We start from the raw sequence: 12350 nt of genomic DNA on the forward strand, positions 1-12350 counted from the left end.
TAGCGCTCCCTAGAGAAGGACTAGTCCTTCTATAGCCCTGGTTAGAATGACCCAGGTTCTAGAGATGAAAGGGAACTCAGAGATCATGGAGTATCTCCTTGTGGTTTTGTGGATGAGGCCCCTGGGGGCTAAAGGCATTAAGTGTCTTCCCCAAGCTCCCACAGCTAGTCAGCTGCAGAGCAAGTACATGCATCCAGGCCATAGAAGCACTGATTTTGGTATTGGAATTGTTAGTATTTCCAAAAGTATTGGAAGTGAGGTTCTTTGACTCCAAACTCATCCCACTCTCCTCCTTTCTTTGTAATATGCCCCAAATCCAGTTGTCTTAAAGTATTAGGGATCTGTTTCACAGACTTATTGAAAGAAGAGCTTTTGGTGCCAAGGGATACTGGAAATTCAAACTGTTATAATGATATCTGGGAATTGTTCCATGATTTGCAAGGTCATGAGAGACAGATTTAGGTTGAGTGATGGGGAAGGGAGCAGCTTACAGGAAGGGTCAGTGGTGTCAAGTATGGGATGGAGAATGGGGTGGTTGAGGTGAGTCATAGGAACCATCTTTGTATCCTCCTTTTAGGGTATCTGGAGAGTGTGTTCCGAACGTGAGTGTGTGTAAGTATCAAGAATCGATCTTTGGGCTCTGGAGTGCCTTCTTGGGATGGGGGGAACTTCATCCAGTGCTGGGTGGTGCCCAGCCTAACAGCAGAAATATCTCCCACAGCTGTGAGCACCAGCCATGTCTCTGTGTCTGGAGGAGGAGGAAGGTTCGGAGGTGGTGGCAGCTACGGCTCTGGAGGTGGAGGTGGAGGCGGTGGCTACAGCTCTGGAGGAGGCCGGGGCTCTGGCTCTGGAGGAGGCAGCTATGGCTCTGGAGGAGGCCGGGGCTCTGGCTCTGGAGGAGGCAGTTATGGCTCTGGAGGAGGCAGAGGCTCCAGCTCTGGAGGAGGAGGCTATGGCTCTGGAGGAGGCAGAGGCTCCAGCTCTGGAGGAGGAGGAAGCAGCAGTGGTGGCTCTGGGGGTGTCAAGGGCTCCAGTAGCAGCTCTAGTTCAAAATTTATATCTACCAGTTATACTACAGTCACCAATTAAAACCAGAGCTCCCTACCCTGCTAGCCACTCCCTTTTAGATCCACCAAATAGCTCATCATCTGTGTTCATCGTCAGCCAAATCTTGAAGTCAAAGACTCCAACTTGTCTTGAGTTTGTCTTTTCTTAAACCCCTCCAATTCCTTTCTCTGACCTTGATTCCTAGAGCTTTTTGTTAGTTATCCAACCAGTGGGCACCTCTTCTCTGTGGGTGTGTTGGGAGGGTCACTGATGATCCTGCTAGCTCTTCTCTATCTCAGCCTTTATCATCTGGCTTGCCCTCTTCCTGTGTCTCCAATGGTGAAGCCAGTTCTGGGTGTGAAAGAACACTTCCCTTGGTCAATCCTGAGGCTGCAGCCTGAAAAATCCACCCATCATCTTTGCCCACTCTACATTTCAAAGTTTTTCCACAAGCCAAGTAGAAAGAGAGTCATTTCAGTCTAGCACTCATTGGTAGTGTGTCTCCATGTTATAACAACAAATTCTGTCTTGGTTTTTTTTTGTTTTCCTTTTTGTATAAAATGTAAGCTGGTTGGTTGCCTTTCCTAGAGTTCTCAAACTCTCCATTTTCTTGTGTTGTCTGCAATAAATTGCATTGGAAATTCTACAAGTTTGTTTCTTGAGTGTTTTGTGTAATGCCTCTCTCTCTCTCTCTCTCTCTCTCTCTCTCAAGACCCAGTGGTAAACTGTGTTGTAAACTCCTTGGTAGGAGTAGGGCTTATGATAAAGCCTAAAAGGTAGGACACACTAATGTGAAAATGATTGGAATGTTTATAAAATAGCAACAAAAACTGGCAAATGAATGCAATATAAATCAAGTTAGATATATTGAAGGGACATTGAATAAATGGAGCTGGGTGGGGCTAATTAGAACAGGCTTCAGAGGGTCAGTGGTTGTGAGGTGACAGAGTGGGTAGAGCTTGACTGGGAGTCAAGAAAGGTCGAGTTCCAATCCAACCTCAAACATTCACTCTCTTTGTGATCCTGTGTAAATCAATTAATCTCTCTCATAATTTCCTCAACAGCAAAGTTGGGGTAATAATAATAGTTAGGATCCAGGGCCGTTGTGAGGATCAAATGAAATAAAACTTGCAAAGGGCTTTGTAAACCTTTCAGGGCTTTATTAATGTGAGCTATTATTTTATTTGGAACTGGAAGAGATCTCAGCATGCCGTTCAATGACTGCATTAGGACAGTGGATGGGAAAGCCAGGGACTCTCCAATTGAATGACCTTTATAACCCTTAAACTCAACATGTCCAAAAATGATCATGATCTTTCTCCCTAAACACTCCATTCTCCCTCACTTCCCTATGACTGGCAAGTGTACCACCATTATTCCAGTTACCCAGACTCACAACCTAGGGAGCTCCTTCAACTCCTCACTTTCTCCCTCTACCCCTTCCTATCTGTGGTCAAATCTTCTCATTTTTAACTTAATACTGGTTAGAAGATGTGATACAAGGCACTCTATAGATCTCTCTGAAAAACTTTGGAACTGATTGTGTGACATGGGAGACAATGGCAGAGGAATGCTCAACATGGCGTGCCTTCATCAAAGAAGGTGCTCTGCTCTATGGAAAAAAGGCAGAATTGAAATAGCTCAAAAAAAAATATGAGATGTGCAGATTTAGAAAATCCACTCCAATTGCTCCCTTGGACTCTTTCTTTATGCCCAAGCTGTGGTGGAGCATTCTTAGCTTCTATCAGCCTGATCAGTCACAGTAGGACACACTGTAACTTGACTCTAACATAGTGATGTCATTTTGATCCTCTTCAAGAATGAAGGATAACAGCCAACCAGTCACCTTCATAATAGCTCTCATTTATGTCTCCTCTTCTCTGACACTATAACCATTCTGATGAAGACCCTCATCACCTCACAACTGGACTGTTGCACTCATCTACTCGTTAGCCTACCTGCCTCTAGTATCTCCCCACTCCAGTCCATCTCTCATTCAACTTTCAAATTGATCTTCCCTAGAACTCAGGTCTCCATATCACAAGAAACTTCAGTGGCTTCCTGTTGCTCCCAGGAACAAATAAAATATGCTTTTTTGGTATTTAAAGCCCTTCAGAACTTAGCTCCCTCCCAACTTTCCAATCTTTTTACATCTTACTCCCTACCAAGGACTCTTCCATCCAGTGGCACTGGCCTCCTGGCTGCTTCTGTCCCACAGCACTCCTTTTACCAACTCTGGGCATTATCATTGGTTTTCCCCAATGCCTGGGATGTTCTCACTTTTCATCGCTGTTTCCTTGCCTTCCAGGCTTCTTTCAAGTCCCAGCTAAAATCCCACCATCTACAGAAAGCCTTTTCCAATCCCTCTTAATTTAAGTCCCTTCCCTCTGTCAACTATTGCCTATTTATCTTGTTTTCCCACAATTTATTGCATGTTTTCTCCTCTATCAGATTGTGAGTTCTCTGAGGACAGATTCTGTCTTTTGTCTTTCTTTGAATGTTTAGCACAGGAACAGGGAACCTGTGACCTCAGGCCACATGTGGCCCTCTAGATCTTCAAGTGCAGCCCTTTGATTGAATCCAAACTTCACAAAACAAATCCCCTTAATAAAACGATTTGTTCTCTAAAGAATGGACTCATCCAAAAGGCTACACCTGAGGACCTAGAAGGCTACATGTGGTCAAGGCTGCAGGTTCCCCAGCCCTAGAAAAGTTAGCTGCCTGACTGACATACTTAAGGTGACAGTGAAGTGCCCATCAGAAATTATACACCAAAGCCCCCTAAACCTGCTAGAAGGGTCCCTGGAAACCACCTAAGAGGCCATAATAGTGAGGGAACGTTTCACCTGTGTTGCTAGAAACATACCCCAGATACAAGTCTGTTCTTGTTAGCCCAGATACAAGTCTGTTCTTGTTAGGTACCCAAGACTTTACTAGAAATGGTACCCCCTCCTTGGAACCACATTTTATTGATTAGCAACATCTAGCTCTATAAAAGTATACCTTTCAGAAGACTCAGTGCTGCCTTCCCTATTGGGAAGGCAGTCACCAGATGGTTAATAAACACTCCTATCAAATTATATTTGGCTTTGCTGTCCTGTTTGTCGGATGTCCACAACAACAGAAGTAATATATAAGGAACTTTACACTCAGCTGAAGGTTGGGAAGGAAGATTTTCTTGCAAGTTACCAATGATCTTGAAAATGCCCAATAGAATGACCTTTTTAAAATTCACATTCTTCTTGACCTTTGTGCTGCATTTGATAAGTAGACATCTGTTTGATCGTCTTCTCTTTAGAAAAAAAAAATGAAATTCTCTCTTGGTTTTCCTTCTACCTCTCTGACTACCCCTTCTTAGCCTTCTTTGCTAGGTCATCTTCCATGTTCCACCAGAATTGGTAAGTGACAAGATAAGACAAGGCTCTTTCCTAATTTCCTTTTTTTTTTCTTTTTACAATCTCTCAGTTTGTGATCTAATCAGCTTCCATGGTTTCTATCCTGTCTGTGATTCCCTAACCTCTCTGTCTCTCTCTGTCTCTGTCTCTCTGTCTCTGTCTCTCTGTCTCTGTCTCTCTGTCTCTCTCTGTCTCTCTCTCTGTCTCTGTCTCTCTCTGTCTCTGTCTCTCTGTCTCTGTCTCTCTGTCTCTGTCTCTGTCTCTGTCTCTCTCTGTCTGTCTCTCTCTCTCTGTCTCTGTCTGTCTGTCTGTCTGTCTCTCTGTCTGTCTGTCTGTCTGTCTCTCTCTCAAATTTCCTGAGCTCCAGTTCCACATTATTAACTGAGTATTGGATGTTTCCAATTTTATGTTCCCTAGGCATTTTGAGCTTAACATATACTGGCAGAACTCATTATTGTTCCCCCCTGCAAATGCTCCTGTTCCAAATGACTTTATTTCTTTTGAGGATATCAGCATGTCCGCAGTTCTCACATTCACAATCCAAATCATTCCCAACTCCTTACTCTCTCCTTCCTGTATATATTCAATCATTTGCCAAATCTTGTCATTTCTCCCTCCATACTTTCACCTCTCCTTCTATCTACTCAGGAAGCCCCCACCCTTAATCGACTCATCATTTCTTTCCTGTATTATGAAGTCAGACCTACTGGGGTCTGACTGTGCTACTCCCTTATTTAATCCACTTCACTGGCTCCCCTTTACCTCTAGAATCAAATAGAAATAAATGCCTCTGTTTTACACTTAAAGCTCTCCACAACATGAACCTCCCTTTATTTCTAGATCTCTTAAACATTACTCTCTTCCACTCATTCTGTCATCCACCCCAAATGGCCTACTTCCTTCTACCTGATTCTCCATTTCCCATCTCTGTGCTTTTGTACTGGCTGCCATCATGCCTGAAGTGTTCTCCCTTCTAACCTCTACTCTATAGAATTCCTTGACTTGGCTCAGTTATTATTCTCTGCAGGAAGGATTTCATGACTTTCCTGTTTTTTTTCCCCTCAACAGCTAGTACCTTTCTTTCTATAGTTACTTTCCATTCATTTTATGTGTATTTTATACATGCTTAGTTATGTGCATCCCTCATAAGCTTCTTGAGGGCAGGGTAAATTTTTGCCTTTTTTTCCTTCTCGTTGTATGTCTAGCATTCAGCACGGTGTTTGGTGCCTAATAAATGATTGTTGATTTTAACAGACACAATTAGCTCACAGAGAAAGCTTAAGAAGAAATAGTAAAGATTGCAGCTATAAAACATTCCACCTTTCAACTGAGGCAATTCTTCTACAAATACACAGAGCACCATAAGGAAGTAAGGCATAATTGTAGGGAATATATGTATGTATGTATATGTGTGTAATATATATATATATATGTATGTGTGGGTTTTGTAAATGAAAAAATTAACAAGCATTTATTTTCTCTTTTCCTCATGGCACCATCCATTCCCTGAACTAAAAAAAGGGGGAAAGCACACTATGATAACAAACATACAAAGTCAAACAAAATGGTTCCCAACATTGGCCATTTCCATAAACATGTGTCTTGTTCTTTTTTTTTTCCAATTTATTCATTTATTTTTAGTTTTCAACATTCATTTCCACAAGACTTTGAGCTATAAATTTTTCTCCCTGTCTTTCCCTACCCCACCCCAAAATAGTAAGCCTACTGAGTACCCCTTCCCCCAATATGTTCTCTCCTATATCCTCCCCAATGCTCCCCCCCCAACTTTCTAGTAGGGCAAGATGAATTTCTATACCCCAGTGCCTGTATATCTTATTTTCCAGTTGCATGTAAAAAACAATTTTTAAAAAACATTTGTTTTTAAAACTTTGAGTTCCAGATTTTTTTAAAAGCAATTGGGGTTAAGTAACTTGCTCAAGGTTACATGGCCAGTTATTTCTGGGTGTGGCACTAGGTATCTGAGCCCAGATTCGATCCCAGGTTATCCTGACTCTGGGGCTGGTTCTCTTACTCGCTGAGCCACCTGGCCACCTGAGTTCCAGATTTGTTCCCTTCTTCCCTTCTTACCCACCCCACTGGGAAGATAAGTAATTCAATAGAGTTGTACATGTGTAGTTATGCAAAACATTTCCATAGTAGTGATATAGACTGACTATATTTCCCTCCATCCTATCCCGTCCCCACTTATTCTATTTTCTCCTTTGACCCTGTCCCTTTTCAAAAGTGTTTGCTTCTAACTACCCTCTCCCCTAATCTGCACTCCTTTCTATCATCTTCCCTCTTATCCCCTTTCCCTCTACTTTTCTGTAGGGTAAGATACTCAATTGAGTGTGTATGTTATTCCCTCCTTAAGCCAAATTCAATGAGACTGAGGTTGTCCCATTCCCTTTCACCTTTTTGCTCTTCCCTTTCATTGTAACAGTTTTCTCTTGCCTCTTTTATAAGAGATAATTTACCCTAATCTATCTCTCCCTTTCTCCTCCAATAAATTCCTCTCTCACATCTTAATTTTATTTTTTAGATATCATCCCTTACTATTCAACTTATGTCTATGTATACATGTGCATACATATGCACACACTCACATATATTTTTATACACATATACACCCTCCTATACATATATATGTATGTATACATATAATATATGTATACTATCATATATAATATATATTATTATAATATACTATCATATATATATAATATATATACTATACTTCTACTATCCTAATATTGAGAAAAGTCTTATGAAGTACAATTATTGTTTTTCCATGTAGGAATGTAAATTGTTCAACTATAATAAGTTTCTTATGATTTCTTTTTCCTGTTTACCTTCTCATGCTTTTTTTTAAATAGTGGTACCTCCTATTTATTACAATTATGTACAATCATATCTTATATTCTGGAATCTATACATGATCACACAAATGAGTGCGGCTTTTCTTTGTGACAAGGACAGACTCAGATGTTCCAGGAATTGCTCGGCTGGCAGTGGCTGGCGGGGAGGAGGTATCATGTGTCACCATCGGACAGTTGAGAACATGATATGGCAAAAACGAGGCATCAAAAACCCCGTGTCATTTCATTTCTCCAGGAGGACAACAGGGGAGTCGTCGAGGGGAGAGGAAAGAGAGGCCGAGCAGGACAGCTCAGTTTGGGAAAGCCCTCTGTGCTCAGCAGGGCCCAGCCCAGCTCTTATTGGGCAACAGTCCCACAGCCAGAGGGCCTGGGACTCTGCTGACCACTCTGACCCCCTGATCATCCAACAAGAAAAGGGAAGATGGAGATACCCACCTCAGAGACCAGGGGCAGACAGCCAGATGCTTCCTGCACCAAACAATCATGAGGAAGCAGATGGGCCTGGGCTGGGGGATGATGGGAAGTGATGGAGAATGATTTCAACAGCAGTTCTTTCTCACCTGAGGAGTTAGGAGTCAGGTAATTAAGCTACCTGTTGTCATGACCAATATTAAAGGCAAGATGCCCCCAAGGGGAAAGACAAATGTGGAGGACAGTGGGTAACTCCAGAGCCTTTCGACCTAACACCTGTGCCAAGCACATCTCTAAGGCCAGACTGGTTTTAAGAATGAAATGTAGGCAATGGGGGTACTGGGATATTTAGGCAGTAAAATGAGGGACAGAAATGAGACTAGGTGGAAGGGCTCAGAAAAGCCAGCAGGATTGAGGAAGATCTGCAGAGGCCCCCAGGCTGGACCCAGGGAAAGGATATAGCTCTGTCCCTGGGGATATGCTCAGCTTCCCCCTTGGAGGGCTCCAGTGAGCTGAGGCAGGGCTAGTGGAGGGGTGAGAGGATGACCATCCTTACTGCATGGAGCACCAGGGGCAGCCAACACTAAACGTGGTCAACTGCAAGAGAAAGTACTCCTGTGGAGAGCCCCCCCCATCCCTGATGAAAGGTGCTTCAGAGAGAGGAAGGGGCTGTGTTGTGGGCAGGCAGAGGGGTAGGCGGGAGGGAGGAGGACAGAAGAGTGGATAGTCCTAGTCTATCTCATTCTCATTGCTGGCCCCCTCAGGTCTCCAAAGCTTCTCCACCTGCTTGTTGATCTGCCCTTTGCCCCCTCTCTGGTCCTCCGTCTGGACCCCCAGGCAATCTTTCTCATCCACATGGCTCACGTCCTCCTCTTCCTCCTCCTCCTCTTCCTCTTCCTTGTCCTCTCTCTTCTCCTCTTCCCCCTGCACCTCCATCCTCACCTGGACCTTCACATCAATCACCACTTCCCCCTCCTCTTCTGGGCCCAGAAGGTGATAATTGACCTTTGAGCCCTCAGGGCTGTGGTTCTCCTTCACCCATGAAGAGGAGGCCTACTCATTGCTGATGGGGGAGATGTTGCTGCTGCTGTTGTGGTTGGCTATGGTGGGGTTGGAAGGAGATGAAGACTTCACTGAGATCTGTCAGGATGGGATCTTGGGGGCAGAAGGTGAGGGAGGGAACTGTCTCTGGTTTAGGAGGAGTCCTTTTAAGGAATTAATCTCAGACTTAAGTTCATTGATATTCTATGACTCCAGGATCCAGTTGGTGGATGTAATGACCTTGGAGACAGCCAGGTCCTGGGTAAGATCCTGGATTTTCTGTTGCTGCTGGATCAGTATTTCTTGGACAGATGCTAAAGTCGCCTGTAGCTGAGTCACTGTCTGCATCATGCTGCCTCTCATCTCTGAGATATTAGCCTTGATTCTCTGAAGCTGCTTCCTGTCCTCCTTGCCTCCCATGAGCAGAGGGAGCAGGTACTTCTTATAGAGCTGGTGAAGCCAAAGGCAATCCCTGCCATGATGATAGTCAGAGCCCCAAAGTCTCAACATCTAGAATCTGTAGGGTTGTATGGCTGAGGCATGAGGTGAGGGGGCTGAAGGGGCACCATCGGGGTGGGAGGGCTCAAGGACTGAGACTCATCGGCAGCCATGCCTGACTGCTGGAAAGCCAAGTCAATCTCTTCATATGTCAGCCCTTTCTTCTTAAGAAATGGCCTTCTGGTTGAAAGTGGGCTTTGGCAGACCCGGAAATTATGTAGCAACTTGACTGCAGTGGCAATAAGGGGTTTCCAAGGCACCACATTTTCGTATTCTGGGGTAGAGCCGGGCTGGCTTGTCGGTTCTGCTTGCTCCGAGGATGCCATCTTTCTGAGGCCTGACTAATCCCTTCTCATGCTTTTCTTGCTTCTTGCATTTGAAAGTCAAATTTTCTGTTCAGCTCTGTTTTTTTTTCATCAAGAATGCTTGTAAATCCTCTATTTCATTGAATGACCATATTTTCCCCTGAAGCATTGTATTCAGTTTTGCTGGGTAGGTGATACTTGGTTTTAATCCTTTGACTTCTGGAATATCATATTCCAAGCCCTTTGATCCCTTAATGTAGAAGCTGCCAGGTCTTGTGTTATCCTGATTGTGCTTCCATAATACTCAAATTGTTTTTTCCTGACTGCTTGCAGTATTTGTTCCTTGACCTGGGAACTTTGAAATTTGGCTATAATATTCCTAGGAGTTTAATTTTTGGGATGTTTTTCAATAGGTGATTGGTGAATTCTTTCAATTTCTATTTTCCCCTCTGATTCTAGAATATCAGGGCAATTTTCCTTGAGAATTTCTTAAAGGATGATTTCTAGGCTCCTTTTTTGATCATGGCTTTCCTGTAGTCCAATAATTTTCAAATTATATCTCCTCGATCTGTTTTTCAGGTAAGTGTTTTTTTCCCAGTGAGATATTTCACATTGCCTTCTATTTTTCAATTTGCTTGGATCTGTTTTATAGTATCCTGATTTCTCATAAAGTCTTCCATTTGGTCCAATCTAATTTTGAAGGAATTATTCTCTTCAGTAAGTTTTTGAACTTTCTTTTCCATCTGGCAAATTCGTCTTTTTAAGGCATTTTTCTCCTCATTGGCTTTTTGGGCATCTTTTGCCATTTGAGTTAGTCTATATTTTAAGGTGATATTTTCTTCAGTATTTTGGGGGGTCTCGTTTAGCAGGCTGTTTACTTACTTTCTGTGATTTTCTTGCATCATTCTCATTTCTCTTCCCAGTTTTTCATCCACTTCTCTTACTTGCTTTTCAAAATCCTTCTTGAATTCCTCCATGGCCTATAACCAGTTCATATTTTTCTTGGAAGCTTTTGATGCAGGAGTTCTGACTTTGTTGTCTCCCTCCCATTCCAAGCTTTGATCCTTTTTGTCCCCCAAAGGGGAAACTATGGTTTGATTGAGTTTCCTCTGCTTGCTCATCTTGCCAGCCAATTATTTGACTTTTGAGCTCTTTGCCATGCTGGAACTCTGCTTCCAGAATGGAGAGAGCTTTGTCCCAAATTGCTGGACTTTTCACAGCTGTCAGAGCTATTAGGAGGGTGCCCTCTCCACAGCCCTCACAAGTTCTGGTGCACTGGCCACACATCCCAGGACCACCACCCAAGACAGTGATCCAGATCCAAGCAGGTTAAAGCAAGAGAGATTACCCTCTGAATGGTCACTCCATCCCCTTATGGTCAGCAGGTCAGGAACTCTGGATACAGCCATGGGGCAGCAGCTGCAGCCACCTTACCTCTGTTACTTCTCACCCTGGGGGCAGGGGCCAGACTATGCTCTTCTGTCCCCTATTTCTGACAGACCCCCCCACTGACCTTTTACTTTCTCTTTGGTGGTTATGGGTTGAGAAGTCTGGAAACCACCACATCTGCTGGTGATTCACTCTCCTGAAGTCTGCTCTGGCAACTGTTGGTCAGGGCTGCCCTAGGGCTAGAACCTAGACAGTTCAGTTCACAGTGTGGTACGATAGACCTTTCCTGTTGGCCTGCCAGGGCTGCCTTCAGTGGAAGATTTGTTTTTCTCTGTCACTTTGTGGGTTATGTAGCTCTAAAATTTGTTTAGAGTCAATTATTTGCATGTATTGGAAGTGATTGGAGTGGGAACTCGCTCCAAGTTCGTGCTTTTCCTCCATCATTTTGGCTCTGCCTCCTGTCTTGTTCTTTATCTAATATCTGTTTATCAGGACTGGGGTAGGATTTTTCATCTTTGATCCTTAGGGTTGATCATTGATTTGATCAGCATTATAAAGTCCTTTAAAGGTATTCATTTTTATAATTTTAATTCCATAAATAAAATTTGCCAAGTTTTGTCATTCCTTTCTCCATAGCATTTCTCATATATATGATATTTCAAAAGGCAAAAGCTAGACTTAAAACCAAGAATAATTTACCCTGAAACAATGATGAGCATTTATTTAATAGTATTTGTAATATTCTAATATAATTAATACAATAAAATATGTATTATAATATAATGTTTAATCATTATAATATTTAGGTGTCTTCATAATAATAATATTGGGCATGGGGAGGATAAACCTTTAATAAAATAAATGACTCATTTAATAAAACAAAGGACTCATGATTTGACAAAAGACTTGGGAAAACTGGAAGCAATCTGGAGGTAATTAATTTTAGATCAACACTTCATATCACATACCAAGAGAAGGTTTAATAGAAACATGATATACATAGAAAAGGACACATCTGAAACAAATGAGGGGACAAAGGAAAAAAAATATTACTTTTGTGATCTATGAACATAGGAAGAGGTTTTGACCAAACAAGAGACAGAGTGAGTCATAGAAGATGAAATGGACAATTTTAATTACGTAAATTGAAAAAAAGTTTGCACAAGTGAATAAAATGCAGCAAAACTTAGAAAGCAGATAATTGGGAGGAAAATCTTTGTAGCAATTTTCACAGAAAAGGTCTTATTTTAAAATATATAATGAATTGGTTTAAATTTCAATAAATAAGAACCATCTCTCAAGAAAAAAAACCAAAAAGATATGAAAAAACAGTTCTCAAATGAAATAATTCAAATTAATTATTGCCATATTTTTTAAAATGAGGA

General features: G+C 42.3%; 1 long non-coding RNA gene and 1 pseudogene across 1 annotated transcript; one reads left to right on the forward strand and one right to left on the reverse strand.

Annotated features, from left to right (window-relative positions):
* Positions 1-6: 6 nt before the first annotated feature.
* On the forward strand, positions 7-1696 carry LOC138167904 (uncharacterized). Its single transcript, XR_011169988.1, has 2 exons — positions 7-612; positions 722-1696. It is a non-coding gene; the product is annotated as an uncharacterized lncRNA (long non-coding RNA).
* A 6636-nt stretch (positions 1697-8332) lies between these two features.
* Positions 8333-9614, reverse strand: LOC138167903 (peroxisomal membrane protein PEX14 pseudogene; annotated as a pseudogene).
* Between the last annotated feature and the right edge of the window lie 2736 nt (positions 9615-12350).

The sequence above is a fragment of the Petaurus breviceps genome, unplaced genomic scaffold (genome assembly GCF_028583685.1).
Source record: "Petaurus breviceps papuanus isolate PSGF00001 unplaced genomic scaffold, PetGlider_PUasm1.0 327274, whole genome shotgun sequence".
Lineage (NCBI taxonomy): Eukaryota > Metazoa > Chordata > Mammalia > Diprotodontia > Petauridae > Petaurus > Petaurus breviceps.